This window comes from Canis lupus, chromosome 31 (assembly GCF_011100685.1).
Source record: "Canis lupus familiaris isolate Mischka breed German Shepherd chromosome 31, alternate assembly UU_Cfam_GSD_1.0, whole genome shotgun sequence".
NCBI lineage: Eukaryota > Metazoa > Chordata > Mammalia > Carnivora > Canidae > Canis > Canis lupus.
Window position 1 is genome coordinate 14802859 of NC_049252.1, and position 19900 is coordinate 14822758.

At 35.3% G+C, this 19900-nt stretch overlaps 1 long non-coding RNA gene across 5 annotated transcripts in view; it reads left to right on the top strand.

Moving 5' to 3' along the window:
* LOC111093522 overlaps positions 1 to 14230 on the top strand; it is an 82340-nt gene extending 68110 nt beyond the window's left edge. For 4 of the 5 annotated variants that reach the window (XR_005382169.1, XR_005382166.1, XR_005382168.1 and 1 more), the window contains one exon: positions 1541 to 2512. This is a non-coding gene — a long non-coding RNA (uncharacterized LOC111093522). Of the gene's footprint in view, positions 1 to 1540; positions 2513 to 13913 lie in introns of those variants that run through there. The other variant, XR_005382167.1, reaches the window with a different exon arrangement.
* Positions 14231 to 19900: the final 5670 nt, after the last annotated feature.

Here is a 19900-nt window from a genome sequence, read left to right on the forward strand (position 1 = left end):
TATAACAAGACTCCACCTCTGGCACCTGGGACAGGATGGTCTGGTTTATTTATCTCTAATTTACTTTCATTTCCACATTTTTGGGGTTTTTGTGAGCCTGATTCTGTGGCCCCCTACCTAGCCCTGCCTAGCCTCATTTGTCCCTAACTCAAAGCCAACATGTTGTCCACAAACTTGCACAATGTTATATTTTAGTTGTAGCTCAATAATGGAAAAAAGAGGGATGCCTGGGTGGCTCAGCGGTTGACTGTCTGCCTTCAGCTTGGGGCATGATCCTGGGGTCCCAGGATTGAGTTCCACATCAGATTCCCTGCAGAGAGCCTGCTTCTCCCTCTGTCTGTCTGTCTGTCTCTCTGTATCTCTCACGAATAATAAATAAAATCTTTTAAAAAAATCATGGAAAAATGATGCCAATTTCAGGATTCCTAGATGGAGGCTTTGGGAAGGACCCACTGTGGGCTCATTCGTGTTGTTGGCAGAATTCAATTCTTGTGGTGGTAGGACTGAGATTCCTGTTTTCTTGGTTGCTGTCAGCTGAGTGCTGCCCTGAGGTGCAACAGAACCTTCTCTTTTCTTCTCTGGCTCTTGCACATGGGCTCCTACATCTCAGAGCCAGCAACAGTGTATTGAATCCTTCTCACGCTTTTTCTTTTGCCTTTTTCATCTTCTTCCAGTTGGAGAACGTTCTCTGCCTTGAAAGGTTCATGAGATTGAATTGAGTCTGCCCAGATAATCCCCAATAATCTTCCTTATTTATAGTCCGTAACCTTAATTATATCTGCAGTCCTTTTTGCCATGTAATGTAATTTACTCATAGGTCCTGATGTGGTTTTGGAATATAGGTGAGGTTTTTTCCCCTGTAGTAAAGCATTAACATTAAGATAGTTGGCAGTTCCCCTCTGGAAGTTAGGTTATTGATAAAAATGCTTTTGTTCTTGTAAATCACTAAGACATTTTGTAAACTGAGGGAGGTTCATGTCTATCGGACTATAATCTCTATAAATTAACTATTTGTTTTTCCTTTCCCTTAAGCTTTAGGGCAGCCAGGAGTGCCTGAGGAAAGTCACATATGTCTTACCTAGGGGGGAGGTCGTTTGTGAGTGTGAGCCTGTGCTTTGTCCTCAGCTGGCCTTCTGTTCCCTCATCACGTCCCAAGGATCAGGCCATGGAAATTTTGGGGGGACCATTCTACCACAGACAAAATAAGGGTAGAAGAGGGAGAAACTTTTTCTCAATTTAGAAGTATATTTGAGGGAATTCTTAGAACTTTGTTGTTAGATAAAATTTACCCTACACATAGAATTTCCTACTTGATGATTGTTTTCCTGCTTAGTTGGAATTTGTGGGTAAATAAATATACAGAACTATAGTCAAGGGTCTTTTTATCTTCCATTTCTGGTGTAGGCTGATTGTACTTTGGTTTCTTGCTTCTAATTTATAGCTTTGCAAGTATAATTAAGTATAAGTTTCGCAAAATATTTTTGCTTGTCCATTTGGAATACATTTTCCCTGATTACTACATATTTTTGGTTTATTGTAGCTTCATTTGGATTACTGCAGTGATTAACATTATGGCTGAGCACAGAGGATTGAAAATTCTAAGTATCACTTCTAAAGATCTGAAAATTGAAGGAGCAGACTGTTGGCAGTAATGAGTTACAAATGGCAACTTGTATTTTGTTTGGAAAATCACTTCTTTCCTTGAGGAATTATGTTTTGTATTGATTTTCAGACTGTTTGGTCTTCAGAGAGGTACTTGTGATTTTGAGGAACAGTGTAATTGTATCTTCAAATTAAATGTAATATAGACTGTTGATAGCATATTTTCTAAGCTCTTTAAATTAAAACTAACTTTACCCCTGTGCCGAAGAATCCAAGTAGTTCAAGGTTAAACAGTGTGTCACTGTGATGTCAGGTATGCCTCAACTTTACTCCTTTAAAAAATGTTCTAGTCCATGGTTTCTTTTCCTACTTCAATAGAAAAACGTTGACATAAATTAAAAGTGAGCATTGACTTGCTCTTTTGGGAACTGCCCCCTCCTTTTTTTCCTGTACTGACATTAAAATCATTCATTTCATTTTGCCTAGAAACAAAATCTGTTATATCAGTTTTCCATGTACATTTTGCCTGAGAAAAAATGTGGAAGACAGCTGTTTTAATGTTGAAATGGATCCAGTTTCTATTAAGTATGTCCTCAGAGCTTTTGGGGGTTTATTTTTAACTCTGACAGAATTAATTTAGAATAGGACATAAGTGACCATTCTGTCCCTGTCTAATTTTCTGGAGAATGTGTGGTCACCTATGCTTTTGATTATGCAGTAGAAATGTGCACTTTCAAGTAAACACAGAAAGTATTATTGCAGGGCACAACAATGTGTCTACTCAACTCCTTCTGCAGTCATTTGAGTTGACTAACATTTTCATTTGATTAAGAATTTAAAATAAGTTAGTCATTCATTTAAATCAGCGCACCTGAGGCACCTGGGTGGTTCAGTGGTTGAGAGACTGTCTTTGGCTCAGGTCGTGATCCCAGGGTCCTGAGATTGAGTCCCCCTGGGGCTTCCATAGGGAGCCTGCTTCTCTCTCTGCCTGTGTCTCTGTCTCTGTGTCTCTCATGAATAAATTAATTAAAATCTTTAAAAAAAATCAGCGCACCTATGTTATGTAGAAAGCCTATACTCTAAGGCATTGCTATTGTTTATATATTAGGTTGTAGTTGGTGGTGAGAGGGTGAGGTGTGAAGAGAGATGTTGTATAGAGTTCCATGGAGAGATTGCATACCTGTGAGATTAGGTTCCATTTTGGGCTTTAGGGGCGCCTACGCATTCTTTTTATGACTTTATCAGATAAAGAGCTAACAGTCCTTAAACACTTCTGAGGAACCTGATTCCCTCTCACTATATTCTCTGCATGTAGATTATGCCCCCACTGCACTGACCATGGGTGCCCATGCCTGCATTGGCAGCAAAGGTAGGGACAAACCATATTCTCTGTGTTCCATTCTTCACTTTGAAAAAGACGAGAAAAGAGCCCTGGCCCCAAAGTGGGCTAGATCTGAGTTTGAATAATGGCTTCAATACCTCTGTGACCTTCAATGGTCTCATTTTCCATGTAAAATGAAGGCAATAGTATTGAGAACTGGAGATCATTTATGTAAAGCACCCTGCACATTTATGGTCTTATAGGCAGTTAACAAATAGTAGTAATTATTATTGTTACTACAAAAACCCTCCTGTTGCTGTATTTGATTAATATATTCCATCTATGAGAAACATATATGAATAGAAACAAAGTAGTTCTTTATTATTGTTTAAAAAAAGTCATGTTTAGAGCCCCACACTGCAGGTGGTTTCCTGAACACAATGGGCTCTGAGTATGTAGGTGCTGCCAGAAGGAATTTTCAGAGCTCAGCTCTATCTTTATAGTTTATTAATCTGCTACCATGGAAACAGGTATTTAATCCTTAAAAACAAGAAAACAGCTTTCAACAATGCACTATTTCAAGTGATGTGATGATGGTGGGAAGTAGTTCTTTCTTTAAAAAACAATATGATTTTTTTTTTAAGTGACTAACCTCATTTTTGGCAATCTGATTTGAGTTTCCATGGAAACAGAAGTGACAGCTGAGACCTCCGAGCTCTTGTAACTAGTGGGGCTCAGGTTAAGTCTTGCAAATGTCAGTTGTCCCAAGGCACCTAGAAGGGCCAATAGAAATAAGAGTCAGCTGAGCTCCAGGGAACAGACAGGAACAATAAATCAAACATTTACAAAATTATATATACACAATGCTATGGGTTTGAGAAAAGCATGTGTGGTGGATATGTAGAGAGAGACTCATGAATGCAATTCAGAGCGAGAGGTTATGTAGTTCTACCTCATTCTAAACACCTTTTTCTGAATGGCTAAGCAACTTAATTATTTGTAATGTATTTCTCTTACACTGACTATAGGAATATTGGGGAAGGAAAAAAAGTGGAGAATAAAAATATCATATAATAGTCCTATTCTTTATTAGCATGAGAACTGTGAAAGGAGAATAATTAAATAAAAATTTATAAAAGTCAAATTATGAAGACAAATGTGTTCATCTGACATGGACCCAAGTACTTCTTGGGGGGCTTTTATTATTAGTCTTTGTAGAGAATTTTCTAATTCTTAATATTGAATAATGACATTATATACCTCTCAGGCTGATTGATATAGAAGTGATTTTCATTGTCTTATTTTAGAAAGACTTCTCAGTAATTCCACATCTCATCAAAGGAAGAAACAAATCAGGATTTGCCATCTTGTGTTCCTAATACATACTCTAAAACAGACCACTTGTTCCCCCCAGCTCTAGTATATAATGAAAGTATGTGAGTGTTACTGGCAAGAGTTGTATCTCTGAATTGCTTTGTGAATGGAGAGGATTATCCAGTTTAGGTCATTCTGACCACCAGATCCTTCACTAAAAATCTTATTTGGGTCCTACAGGAATCTAAAGGAATTTATCTAATTACCTAAATAAATTTCTAAATATACAATTATCTAATATCTAAAGAGATTTCTATCAAAGAAGATTTTATAAAGAAAGCAAAAGATTTGATTGAGAAGGACTGAGTTTGCTTTATGACATGCACAATATATAATTTCTCAATATTTGAGCATATACAGATACACAAGCAGAATGTGATATACATTTGAAAAGTTATCCCACTAAGGAATTATTTTATTTTTAGGAAAATTTTGTTAATTATTTTTCTAATTCTAATTATACTGTCATGTGCTCTTTTTGAATCTTTTAAAACAAAACTAAACAAAGGAATTAAAAAGAAAATAAAAGTCATGCACACGCTCTACATTCAGTTTATGTATAAAGCATATATATCTAATATAATCATCTCATGTATCCTTATATAAATTTTAACTTAAATGTAATCGTAGCATCCTTTCACATATTTACTTTCAAGGTATATATGTATGGGAATTTGTAGCATAATATACATATTCTATCTAACCTACTTTATTTTTTAATGGGTATTTTCTTTTTATTTAGAAACCTAATAACCTAATATTATATATTAAAAACCTAATATTATATATTATATATTATTATATATATTATATATTATATATATTATATATTATTCTTTTTAAAAATTGTGTTAAGAACAATTCACATGAGATCTATACTCTTAACAAATTTTTAAGTATATAATATGGTGTTCTACTACAGACACAGTGTTGTATAGCAGATGTTTGGAGCTTATTCATCTTGTGTAAGTGAAACTTTATGCCCATTGATTAGAAGCTCCCATTTTCTCCTTCTCCAGCCCCAGAAAACCACCATTCCACTCTATAATTCTATGAGTTTGACTATGTAAGATACTTCATATGAATGGAATCATGCAGTATTTATCTTTCTATGACTCATTTATTTCACTCAACATAATGCCCACAAGCTTTATCCATATTTTTTGGTTGTTGCAAGATTCTAAGAATGAATAATATTCTATTGTGTATGTACCACATTTTCTTTATTCATTCATCCACCAGTGGACATTTAGATTGTTTCCATATTTTGGCTATTGTGAATAGTGCTGCAATGAACATGGGAGTGCTAATATCTCTTTGAGATCCTGACTTCAGTTCTTTTATATACTCAGAAGTGGGATTAATAGATTATATGATAGTTCTATTTCAGTTCTTCGAGGAAACTTTATACTGTTTTCCATAGTGTCTGCATTGTTTTGCATTCCCACCAACAGTATTTGAATTTCTTCACATCCTCACAACACTTTCTTGTCTTTGGTTTTTTGATAATAATCTTCCTTACAAGTGTGAAGCAATATCTCTTTGTGTTTTTGATTTACATTTCCCTGATGATCAGTGATGTTGAGTATCCTTTCACATACTTTTTGGCCCTAAGTATATTTTTTGGGGGGGAAATATCTATTTAGTTCCTTTGCTCTCATTTTAATTGGAATATATGTTTCTTTGTTATTGAGTTGTAGTTCATATATTTTGGATATTAACCTCTTATCAGATAACAAATATTTTCCCCCATTGCAGAGATTGTCTTTTCATTTCACTGATTATTTCCTTTTTTCTGCAGAACCTTTTCAGTTTGATGTAATCCCACTTATTTTTGCATTTGGTGCCTATACTTTTCAATGTCATATCCAAGAAGTCATTGCCAAGACCAATGTCATGAAGCTTTCCCTCTGTGTTTTATTTTAGGAATTTTACAGTTTCAGGTCTTACCTTAAAAATCCATTTTGAGTTGATTTTTGTATATGGAATAAAATAAGGATCCAATTTCATTCTTTTGCATGTGGGTATTTATTTCTCCAACACCATTTGTTGGAGACTATCCTGTCCCTACTGTGTATTCTTGGCACCTTTATTAAAGATCAGTTGACCATATGCATAGGTTTATTTCTGGGCTCTTGATTCTCTTCTATTGAATATATATACATCTGGCTTTATGTCAGTACCACACTATTTTAATTATTGTAGCTTTGTAATAGATTTTGAAATCAGGTGATGCTTATAGTTTTTTTTTTTTTTTTTTTTTTTATTTCCCAACAAGACTGATTTGGCATCTTTCCTAATGATTCTACATGAATTTTATAATTATTTTTTCTATGTCTGTAAAAAAAAAAGCCATTTAATCTGCTTTGTTTTTGACCTCAAATATGTCATAAATATCTTTCCATGGCTAAAACTATAAACTCAGTATTAACTTTTATAGTGGTTTCATAATATTCCAATGTATGGATATGCTACATGTCATTAAAAAAAACAATTTTTAGGGCACTCATATTATTTTTCTTTTATATTCTTTACTGATGTCTTAAAAAATATCCTCTTACTTACCTCTTGTAAATTTTTGTGGTTTTTATTTGGGATATATTTCTAAAAATGATATTTTCTAGCTGGAGGGTGTGTAGATACTTAAGTTTTAGGTAATAATTGCAAATTTTCCCCCAGAATTATCCTAGCAGTTTATATCATTTCTGCAGTTCTTGAGATAGCTCACATCCGCATCTTCACCTGAACCTCATCTTGTCATTAGTTTTGTATATCCTTTACTACATTATTTCATATGTTAAATGCCAACTTGTTTTTCATATTTTCATATTTTATGAATTGCTTGTTTATTTTATTCACTTACTTTTTTTACTGGAATTTCTTTTTTAGATTTTTACTATGGTTTATAGAACTCTCTATATAGGAATAATGTTAGCCTTTTATAAAAAATATATTTTCCAGATTATGTGTCTTTTGCATATTAAGTTGGTTTTTTTTTTTTTGGCTTTGCTGTCTTACTCATTTGTGTGTTTGTTTTCTTTTTTTCTTTTCTAGGTTTACCAAGATATTGACAAATAAAATTGTAATATATTTAACATATATAATGTGATGATTTGATATATGTATACCTTATTAAATGATTCCCACAAACAAGTTAATTAACACATTAATTACTTCACATAGTTAGTTTTTTGTATGTGTATGTGAGATTGCTTGAGATTTACTCCCTTAGCAAATTCTAAGTGTGCAATACAATATTACTATTTTTAATTTGTTTTAAATGAAATATAATTGATATACAATATCCTATTTGTTTCAGGTGTATATCATAGTGAGTCAGTGTTTTTATACATTCTAAAATAATCCCCACAATAAGTCCAGTTAACATCTGTCATCATACAAAACTATTACAATATTATTGACTACATTCCCTAAGCTGTACATTATATCCTCATGACTTATTTATTTTATGACTGGAAGTTTGTGCTCTTTGACCAGCCTCTCCCCGTTTCCCCCACCCTCCAGCCATTGGCTACCACCGTTGTACTCTGTGTCTTTGACTTCAGCCTTTTAATTTAATTTATTTATTTCACATATAAGTAATACAATAGAGTATTTTATCTTTCTCAGGCTTATTTTACTTAGCATAATGCCTTCCAAGTTAATCCATGTCATCACAAATGGCAAGATTTCCTTCTTTTGTATGACTGAATGATACTCTGTTGTACATATTTACTACATTTTCTTTATCCATTTGTGCATCTACACTTAGGTTGTTTTCATACCTTGGCTGTTGTACATAATGCTGCAGTGAACATGGGAGTATATATATCTCTTTGAGACAGTGATTTTGTTTCCTTGAATATATACCCAGAAGTGAGATTGTTGAATTGTATGGTAATTTTATTTTTAATTTTTTAAGAAGCCTCCATTCTGTTTCCCATAGTGGCTGTATCATTTCATATTACTGCCAACAGTGTATGAAAGTTCCCTTTTCTCCACACCCTCACCAACATTTGTTATTTCTTGTCTTTTTGGTAATAGCAATCCTTACAGGTGTGAGGTGATATCTCATTGTTGTTTTGATTTGCATTTCCCTGGTGATTAGTGATATTGAGCCTCTCTTCATATACCTATTGGCCATTTGTATGTCTTTTTAATTTAAAAATTTTTTTTGCTATTGAGTTGTAGGAGTTCCTTATATATTCTGGATATTAGTCCCTTTTTGGATATAGAGTTTGCAAATATATTTTCTCCCATTCCATAAGTTGTCTTGAATTTCATCGATGGTTTTCTTTGCTGTGCAGAAACTTTTTAATTTGTTGTGGTCTCACTTGCTTATTTTTGCTCTTGTCATATAAAGTTTTTTTAATTTAGAAAATTTAATTTTTATGTAGTTGTATCAGCCTTTTTCCTTAAGGGTTTTGCCTTTTTAACTATTAATAGAAAGGCTTTCTCTTTTTTTTTTTTTTTTTTTAAGATTTTATTTATTTATTCATGAGAGACACAGAGAAAAGGCAGGGAGAAGCTACTTCCTGCAGAGAGTTGGATGTGAAACTTGATCCTCAGAACTCTGGGATCACATCCTGGGCCGAAGGCAGATGCTCAACTGCTGAGCCACCCAGGCATCCCGACTTTCCCCATCTTAAATTTATATCAAAAGACCCTAGATTTTCTTCTGGTTTATAGTTTTTTCCATTAATTTTAATTAGTTTATAGTTTATTTTGATATAAATTTGGAAGTATGAATACAACTATCTCTTTTTAGGAAATCTAAGTTATTTAATTTCACATTAATTTTTTCCTGATTTGAAATAGTTTTGTTATCACTTACTAGATGCTTAGATTGTTATATACATGGCACCTATCCATTCTATTAATAAGTTATCTACTGTGGTAGCAATACTGTACTATTTATTAAAATTTTATAGTACATCTTTATATTTTATAGGAAAAGATCCTTCTTATTAGTTTTTGTTTTCACAAATTTTGAAATGAAACTGAGTTTTACAATTTAGTTCCAAAGCAGAACTTTCATTCAGATTTTGATTGGAATTTTATTGTTTATAGATTAATTTGGAGAAATCTGATATATTTATCATATAGACACTTCCTATCTGGAAACATAGCATTAGTGCATTTTTCAATTCATCTCTTATGTCCATTAATAAAATGTGTATTTTTATTCCCTTAAACCCAGCATTTTACTTTCTTAGCCCTTTAGCAGTGTTCCTTCATTATATCAAGAGTAGAACTTTATGGACCATTGCTATTAGGTTACCAGCTTCTCAGCTCCACCACTTACATCACTCTGGGATTTTCTATGTACCTGTTCAGTTTCAACAGTTGGTAGCAAATCTGGCAACGTTTGCATTAACTGGAAGTTTGCCTAGAGTCACACGGTCATGGGAGAATGGCGTTTCTACAGTGAAAGAGAGAAAATTCAGTTGTTTTTCCTTCTTCTTTTCTTCGTCTAGTTTTCAATTAGTTCCTGAGATAAATTGTTCTGGCTCACATGTTGCAATTTTATGGTGATTACAGGGTGTGAATTGAACAAAGAGGAAGGTTCCTACGACCACTTGTTTTCCAGGGGAGGCTGCATTCTACCATTATAGGTCTATTCTTTTTTAAGGCTCTGTCTCCAACACAATGAAAATAATTCTTGGAGTTATAATTCCTTATACTATTATAACCTAGTCACACTTTAGTTAGCAGATTATTTCCATCTGGATTGCTAGATAAGAGAAAATCTTGGGCATGATGAGACACTGGATATGTAAGTTTTAATAGTGGGGTGGTGTTACGAGTAGGTGTCTGGAAGGGTGGACGATGGTAGAGGGCTGTGGGTAATAAGGGGACATCACAAAATTACAAAGTTGGCAGAAGAGGTATGGTCTTTTTGAAGGGAGAAAGAGGATATTAATGAGAAGTTAGGAGAGCTCAGAAAATGAAACTTCTTTTTATGTTTATAGCTTGTCCTGCTTAATTGTATAGAAAAATTGCATGAAGAATAGAGGAATAAAGGGGGTGGAGGTTATAGCTGCTTTTACAGTAAGATCCATTAAGTTTCCTTCCCACTAGTGCAATCTAGCCAACAGAAGGCAGGGTTATTATTGCTAAAAAGTGAACCAGCAGCAGGGCTCCTACCACGGATAGAATTCTACTGTCATCAATGCCATCATTTTTAGTGACACATTGAAATAAACATCCAGGCCAGAGTACCTTCTTTAAAATATCTATTTCCCTCAGCTAATCATTAGGATGATCATTCAATACTGCATTTTCTAATAAAATATTGCTACTTTATTTTACCTAGTCATCTATGTGGCGTCATTACTGATGAGACCAAAAGAAAAAAAAAGTCACTTCCAAGCAGCTACATTTCATGTGCGGCACACACAGCTGCCACTTGAAGCTCAACTCACAATCAATTTGATAAGTCAATCAATTTTCATTTTGTCTTCATCTCCTAGGTAACCAGAGCATCCATCCAGACCCTTGCCAAGGGAGAACATTTAAAAAGTAATATGTATTCATAATCGGTTTTCTTCTAACACTGACTTAATAGAAAAGCAGGGAGCTACCCATGCAGTATTTTAAATCACAGTAACACAAATTTTCTTTGATTCTGGAGAGAGCTTGAGGAGAAACATACTATAGGATATAATATCGTTATATTTCAGCCTCTTACGAGATATCAGGAACAAAAACTGCACCACCTGCTATGTCTATTATGTATTTAATGTGAATAACAAGCATCGCACTGCCGGTTATTAAAACAAATTGTAAGTCATCTGACATTATACTTATAACCCGTCCCATGCTTCATGATTCTGAGAAAGACACAACTTGGAGCAGGGGGAGTTGCTTTGGGACAAACCTTTTGATGTGAGTACAAAGCATCTGGGCCCAAAGGAAGTCATTCATCTCCCTCCAAGTCCCTGAAAAAAAAAAAAAGCATTATGTAAAATATAATTATAAAACAGTATTATTGGCACAATGTGGTGGATGAAAATTTTTGCAGTTGCAAAAAGCATTAAATTTTGCCTTATTTGAAACCTTGTGCTGTGTGAAGTCATGAGAAAAATGGAATATTTGGTGTTTTTAGGAATAGCTCACATCTAGAAAGTCATGGATCTTTCTAACTTTGTTGATACATGCGACATTCAAATTCCACTGACTGCACAGGCTTCAAGTTCAGCTGAGCCTACCCCACTTATGTGGACACAGCAAGCTTTCTTATTAGCGAGTTTTTCTTTTTTTTTTTTTTATGATGTTATTTATTTATTAATGAGAGACACAGAGAGAGGCAGGGACACAAGCAGAGGGAGAAGCAGGCTCCATGCAGGGAGCCTGATGCAGGACTCGATCCCTGGACCCCAGGATCACGCCCTGGACCGAAGGCAGGTGGTGAAGCGCTGAGCCACCCAGGCGTCCCAAGCTATTGTTTCCTATAGGAAGTTTTAATTCATGTCTTGCAATGGTTCAACACTAAATATACAGTGAAGAATGTACATGTAAATATACATCAGAGAGGAGTAATGTTTGCTACAATCGAGAAAAGGAAGAATATGAACATAAAATAGTATGAATAAGATTATTAGTCCACGATTTTTTATGTTAAATATCATTTTTGCTTGAATATTTTGAGGGGTTTGGAAAGTATTTAAGGTCCTGGTTTTACATCCAAAACCAAGACGGAGGCAAAAATAGGACACAGCATGCTCTTACGGGGAGACCACACACCTAAAAATCTGTCTTGACTCTTTTAAGGTCCTTCAGTGAGAACTTGAAAAAAGTCACTAATTTCTCTTTGGGCCTCATCTGTAAAATGAAGAATATTGATGAAGAGAATATTAAGTTTTCTCCAAGTCTAAAATCCATGTTTTTATCTAATAGATTATGAGCATTTAGGAGTTCTTTCTACATATACATATACGTACACACACAGAGACTATATTTATTCATTTGCTTTAATTTTTTATTTATTAATTTTTTTTAAAGAGAGAAAGAAGTACACATGAGCAGAGGAGGGGCAGAGGGAGAGAATCTTAAGCAGACTTCATGCCCAGCATGGAGCCCATTGTGGGTTTCCACCTGGTGCTTGATCTCACAATGCAGATCTCACATGACTGGAGCCAAAATCAAGAGCCAGATACCTAAAGTGACTGAGCCACTCAGGCACCCCTAGACTATGTTTATTTAAAATGCTCTCAGAGTCTGAGCAATGTATAACTAGATATTTAATCATATGTTCAAATAATTTAATCATATTAATTTATTTAATAAATTTATTCGATAAATAATATAAATACATAAAATTTAATTAAATAAATAAATACTTATTTGGTAATAGAAGTTTAACAAGATTTATATTAGAGGTTCAAAATGGTATTTGGGTGTATATATAGTCTTTTTTATTTCAAAAAACCAGGATATAGTATCAAAACAATGGTATGTATTTGGATTTGAATCTGCTTGAGTTCATTTTATTTCATATCAACCTGAGATGAAAGAGCCAAATGTCACAGGGTCTGGGACCTTTTCACCTAACAGATGAGCTCCAGTGTGTCAATTAATGCAAGGCTCATGAGGTTATTGAAACCTAAATAAATGCATTTAATTTTTCCAAAGTGAATAGGTACTGTGGACTGAACAGAGTATTTTATAAACTCATTACCTGAAGTTTCAATTCCTGAGGAATTAAACAAGAATGTAGTGGTAAACGGTTAAACATTTCTGGAAGCTTCTTTATTTTTCTTGGTAAGCATAACAAGAGAGCCTCTTTGCTAAGCATAACAAGAGACAATACAGATTCAAATTTAATAAGACCTTTGTCTCCTACAGAGCTCTTTGAGGCTACCTTGTTGTCCTTGCTGAAAAGAATAACAATATACAGGACTTCGAGAAGTCTTATGTTATCAGGATTCAGACCTTCCAAATCTCACAAAAATGTCTTTGTTATAGATCACACAAATATGAAATATGTTAATTAGTATAAAAATATAAAATAAAAAATATTTTCCTTTCCTCTCTGGTATCAGTCTCTTTCTTTGTCTCTCTGTATTTCCACACTTGGCTGTAGTGGTTGGGAAGAGGCACAGTGAGAATCACTATAAGTTGCAGGTCTTGGAAGCTGAAGAAAATTTCCTATCAACTGCTATATAGATCTTTTATATCTTTTTTTTTTTTTCTGCATGGAAAATGAGAGGGTTGTGTTCAGCTAACATACTGGTATATAAGAATATTTAGTTACATCTTTATACACTATACACTAACATTTCCATTACAGTTTCAAATAGTTTTGATGATTTTCAGTGCTTAATTTAAGCATGTTAGATTCTAGAAATATGGGTTGGATAAAAAGTTGATAATTAATCCTAAGAAATTTTTGTATTCTTGAAGGAATCATGTTCTTTTAAAAAAAATTTTAAATTCAGTTTGCCAACATATAGTATAACATCCAGTGCTTATTCCAGGAATCATGTTCTTGAATGATATTAAATAACAGTCCCAACACTCATGCAGCTGGGTAAGTTCTCGGCTTGGCAGTTGCCGCCACCTTAATTACTTCTAACTGTTCCTATATCTTTGGGTCACTCCTTCAATGTTCTAGGTCTTGTTGGAGAACACTTGACCAGCCAAGCCTGGGTTTCATGCCTGTGGCCAAATTGCAGAAATGTTGGAAGAGTTCTGAAGTGAGATGTGGGGCCCTGGATTTCATTTACTTCTGTAGACCTCCAAGTGAGGTGAAGGTATCCTGTACGTTTAATGTTCAAGATCTTTTGTACTCCACCTAAGCCTAACTCTTCAACATGATTACCTCACCCATGTCTCTAGGGCTTCTGCTGAACTGAATGACTTATTCCTTGTATATGTTTTATGGCATCTAATCTAGTTACTCATCCTCATTAAAATTTTATTTTCTCCGCAGAGGACTTTTTATTTTTACCTATGATCATGTGCTACTTGTCTTTGAATGTCTAATTTAAATGACATAAGCTGTATTAAGATTTTATTCTTCTCCAGGCCAGAAATAAAATCTTTTTGAAAAGAACAAACAACAATTGTTGGTAAATTGAAGTGTGAAATGTAAATATAGTCTGAAGGATAGGAAAAAAAAAATGGGAATATAGAAAGGATACTCTAGCAAGAGAGAAAAAAAACTAAACAATAGTGTTTTTCCCTCAGGACTCTTATTTCCTTTTATCTCATGCTAAGGTTGTCAATGTCTATGCTTTATACTTGTTTGTGGACTTAATGCAACTTGAGGGCAGGAACCATGCCTGATTATCTTGAAATCCTCTGTAGGACCCTGTACAGTGAATTAGCAAGAAGCAGCCGCTCAGTCTAGAGAAAGGAGGTAGTGACATAAACCGAGAGAGGAAATATACAGTGCTAAGTGGCCTGGTGTAAGTCAATAAGACGCACAGTAGAGACACAACTGCGGACACAGTGGGGAATCAGGTCAACTCCTGGGGACCACGAAAAGCATTCAGGGGGGTTTGAACTGGGAATTGAAGGATGAGTGCATTTTTGCCACATGGACAAAGCAGTGTTTAGATTTTGTCTTTAATATGAAGAAGAACTTTTTAATAGTAAACACTTTCCAACAAAGACTAAAATGCCTCATGAAGTCATGGACCTGGAGGTGTTTAATCAGAGGCCAGTTGACTTCTTTCACAGGAATATATTCACCCCTTAGTTGATATCTTTGAGGACCTGAAAAATATGAATTTATATGATTCCTATCATAAAATCCTAGAGAAATTTAAAGATTAAAAAAGTGATTTGAGTAGAGAATTTCTAATAGCTAAATATATATAAGCAAAAGCTAAATATATATAAGCAAAAAATCAACTTAAAACCATTTTTTGACTTGCTGGAAAACATACTTTTTATTCAGAGAGAAAAACATGAAGAATTATTTTTATAATCAGAACACTGAACAAATGAATCTACATATCAATTATAAAGCAACTTCAGTTTTGTTCCTCACTTTTTATTCAAATCCATCCTGTGGGACTGGTTTTTCTGCTTCCTCTGGAGAAAATTTCAGATTGCTTTAGTTTTACAAATAATCTCATTTCAGTCATTGGTATGTCTAGGTATGGGTAGTAGTAAGCAATTTCGTTTTAAAGTCAAAGCATTTCCCATTCCACAGGAGGTCTGTTGAAGTCCAGAACGGGGTGTGGCCAGCTTCTCGTTCCCTCAACCATAGTTTCTATCTCTCCTCCTTTTTCTTGCTATGTTTCTGGCTCCAGTAAGATCATGCAGAGAAGGAGGGCAAGACTACTTGATTAATCTTGCCATCAGCATTCTTTGCTTGGCAGATGGAAAATGGCAGGTTATACGTTCCTTGTAGAACTTCCCTCAGCCAGAAATCTCTCACCTGCATTTTTTTGACATGGATGGTCAATCTCCAAGTGACCACATTGGGAGACCTATATCAGCCTCTGCAAATGGACTTTTGAATTTTTTTTTTTTAATCATGCTCAGATTGAGAAACACCCCCTGCTCTCCTCTGTAACAGGAGAGGCAAAAACAGCCGCTCTTAAGTTTTTTTTGGAAGTTATTTTCTGCCAAATATTCAGTTTCAACTTCCTAGACACTTGATATTAGTGCTAAAATAAAAGTTGCAAAATTGGGTTTTGATGGTCTTCTTTTCTTTTTTTCTTTTTTTCAAAATTTTAATTTATTCACGAGAGAGAGAGAGAGGCAGAGACATAGACAGAGGGAGAAGCAGACTCTCTTCGGGGAGCCTGATGTGGGACCCCGGGATCATGACCTGAGCCAAAGGCAGATGCTCAACCACTGAGCCACCCAGGCACCCTTGATGGTCTCCTTTTCAAATGTTGTTATGCTTCAGTGGTCTACAACTGAGTTTGGAATGTGATAATAATGAATATTTTTGACTTTGGGCCTCAGTCATAACTGATACCAAATCCTATTTTAATATCCTTCTTAGGATCTTCCTAAATAAACCACAAATGTGAAATTCACTAGATAATTGCTAAATGTATAGAAGAATATCATAGGCTTCTTTCTTGATCTGCAGGAAATATGAGGCTATGATAAAGCTCTATTAGGGTTATAGTCTTAAGGTATTTTGGGGTGGGGAGTGCTTTTCTGCTTGTCTTTCCTGGTTTCCTGAAGTCCTGTATGAACTTTGGTAATGTATGTTACTTAGCGGGGTCAAAATCTAATTAGCTACTTATTGCTGCTCCCATTTGTCTCTCTTGTTCCAGGAATTCACTTTTTTTTAGTCTGTATTTTTGCCATGGTATCATTCAAATAAAAGGAACACATTAGCTCTTCCTCTCTTGTGAACTTTAAAAGATTCCTTGGGGATTGACAAAAAGGTTCACCTGATTTCCTATGAAGTATTTCTCCTCGTTCTATGGAAAATGGGCTTCCTTAGCTTCCCCACACTGGTAATAAATTATTAAAGAGGTCTCACGGGCAAGGAGGGGAAATGTGGTTTTGCTGACAGCACTGTGACAAATACTCATATTAATTATAAAAAATAACAAAGGTGAAAGTTCAAACTCCAAACTTTGCTCTCAAAACAGCTTTTTAGCTTTTTTTTTTTTTTTTTTTTTTTTTTTCCCCTGAGATAGGTTTCAGCTTTCAAAATTGAACTTCCTGAAAAATAGGCTGCAAAGTGATCCTAAAGATGAGTTTAGCATACTCTAGTTTTTGCTTTGGCTTGTCAAGAGAAAAAAACCCAAATGAGCTAATAATAATACCACTAATAGTAATCAAAATTAAAAAGTAAAAATCCAGCGTATGCTAGAATCAGAGCCCAGGATTAAGCCAGGTGAGGAATGAGAAGCTATTTACAAGTGTAAGGCCTCGGGCCACTATCTAACTTGGAGGAAGGATGTAGAAGGACAGGGCTTGTGGCCAGACTACAGAGCCAATGCAGGGTAAAGTAGGGCAGAGTAAAAAAAACAAAACGAAACAGAAGCCAAATTCAGACAATAGCTGATTTCAAAACCAGAGATCATTTTCAGTTAATAGAGGCAAGAGTATGTGACAATAAGGGCCAACCAATTCAGGGAATTTTGATAACAATTTGATAACATGCCAGGCCTCAGTTTTATTGGCCTTGCTGCTTACATGGGGAACTTTCCTGGGGGTGTGTTTAAAGAGCCCAGGAGGCTCTAGGCAAGTGGCCCATGAGGATGTCTTTCTTTTTGTTATAAATACAGTGTAATGACATGCCTCATTTACCAGTTAAAGCCATAATAGCTTATTCAGATCCATCATGCTAAGGATTACTTAGGGACTGTGGAGTAGACACTTGTTTCTGCTGCCAGCAGATACATTTAGTCCTCCTGTTACAGTGTATTACATTGTGATATGTTGGTTCTGCATGGGTTGTTAAAAAGACAGGAAAGAAAGAAAACTCGTACCATGCAGTTGGCCTCATCCTACCATTGATTATTTCCCATATTCCTAATACCATAGTCCATTTCTTTGCAAAAGAAAAGCAAAAGCAAATTTGATCATTATAAAATATGTCACTTTGATAGAAAATATCTGGATATAGTTCCTTTTCCATGAGTATAACCTACCAGTTTATGACTCTACCTGCTTGTTTTCTAGATGTGTCAAATTATGCAAATTAAATGATTAAAACTTAATACTGACCCTAGCTTTTTACTCCTTTTTAAAGATTGTTTTTCCATGCTACTACTAAGACAGTACAGAAAGGACTCCTCTAACAGATAAAATCCTGGTCTTAAGGTTGTCAAGAAGAGCTTGGTTCTAATTTCCTTCAGTTTTCTTTATCTTAACTGTGTTATAATTTTTTTTTCTCAAAGTTTTTATTTAATTTCCAGCTAGTTGGGACACCTGGGTGGCTCAGCGATTGAGCATCTGCCTTTGGCCCAGGGCGTGATCCTGGGATCTGGGATCGAGCCCCACATCAGGCTTCTGGCAGGGAGCCTGCTTCTCCCTCTGTCTGTGTCTCTGCCTCTCTCTGTATATCTCTCATGAATAAATAAATAAAATCTTAAAAAAAAAATTCCAGCTAGTTAACGTGCAGTGCAATATTAGTTTCAGAAGTAGAATTCAGTGGTTCATCACTTCCATATATCACCTGGTGCTCATTACAAGAGGTGCACTTCTTAATGCCCATTACCTGTTTTACGCATCCCCCTGCCCACCTCCCCTCTGGTTCCCATCAGTTTATTCCCTATAGTTGAGAATTTATTTCTTGGTTTGCCTCTTCCCCCCACCCCCATGTTCATTTGCTTTGTTTCTTAAATAACTTGGTTATAATTTTTATGTTTCACACCAATGTCTTTAATTTTTAAATATTTACTCATTTTTAAAGTCTTTTCCTTACATGCCAACTTTCAATACATTGCAATAGGATAGGTACTCCAAGACATATGAAGTATATGAGGTTCTGATCCCAAAGCAGAAGATCTACAAGTGGCCTACGACTAGGCTCTCTATGTACTTGTGGGTGCGTTAGTCTTTAAAAGAAGAGACTTCCACATTTGCCCTGGCTCCAACCTTCAGGCCCCAAAGGGCCCCATAGCCTCCTGGAGTGAAAATAATATCCTCTCTTCAAATCTAAGCTGTTTACAGGGACCACAGAAATATGTGTTGATGGACAAAGAGACCTCCTGGGGACCAAAGACACCAATGTCTTTACGATCGATACTCTCTTAGTTGGGGCTGCTATAACAAAGTGCCATAGACTGGGTGGCTTACAAATGACAGAAATCTTTTTCTCACAATTCTGGAGGCTGGAGGCCCAAGATCAGAGAGCCACCTTGGTTAGATTCTCTTCCAAGTTGCAGATAGCTGTCCCCGCATTATGTCCTCATATGACAGAGACAGGGTGAGAGAGCTTTCTGGGGTCCCTTTTATAAGGGCACTACTCTTATTCATGAGGGCTTTGCTATCATGTGCTAATACTATCACCTCCTAATATCACCCTCACCTCCTAAAACCATCATCACATTGGGAGTTAGTGTCTCAACCTGTGACTTTTGGGGGGGACACATTGAGCATATTCCACCACACTCTCTTTGTGGATAAGGAGAATGCTCTTAAACTCAGGAGCCCTGGACATCACTGGCTTCATCTAGCTTTTGAGGCATTTCTCTCTTTTATCTTAATGTTGGTAGGAGAATTGCTGTTCAATACATGCTAGATTTCCCTCAAATGCCAGATAACTTGTAATAGTGAACCTCTTAGTGAAGATCCTTTTCACTTAAATTAAACACTTTCGATACTGTCCACACTGGCAGATCATGAAGACTTCAGAAAAGTAGTATATTAGCAATCTAAAGCATAATATTAAAGATGAAAACTGATATTGATTGATTGCTTTCTGTGTGATAAGCAGACTGTTAGGCACCTTACATGTGTTGTTTCACTTTACAATGCATGTCTATTTAATAATTTGCATTCATTTAGTAGTATATTGGAGAGATGGATGTCGGTTATTCTATATTTAGCTCAAAATGCAGATGCAAAATTTCTTTAATTCTGCCTTTGGAAGAGTGCACAATTTACCAGCTAAGGAAAATGTTTTATTTGTTTGCATTTTTCTTGGAAAAAGGAAGAGTTGATAAAGTA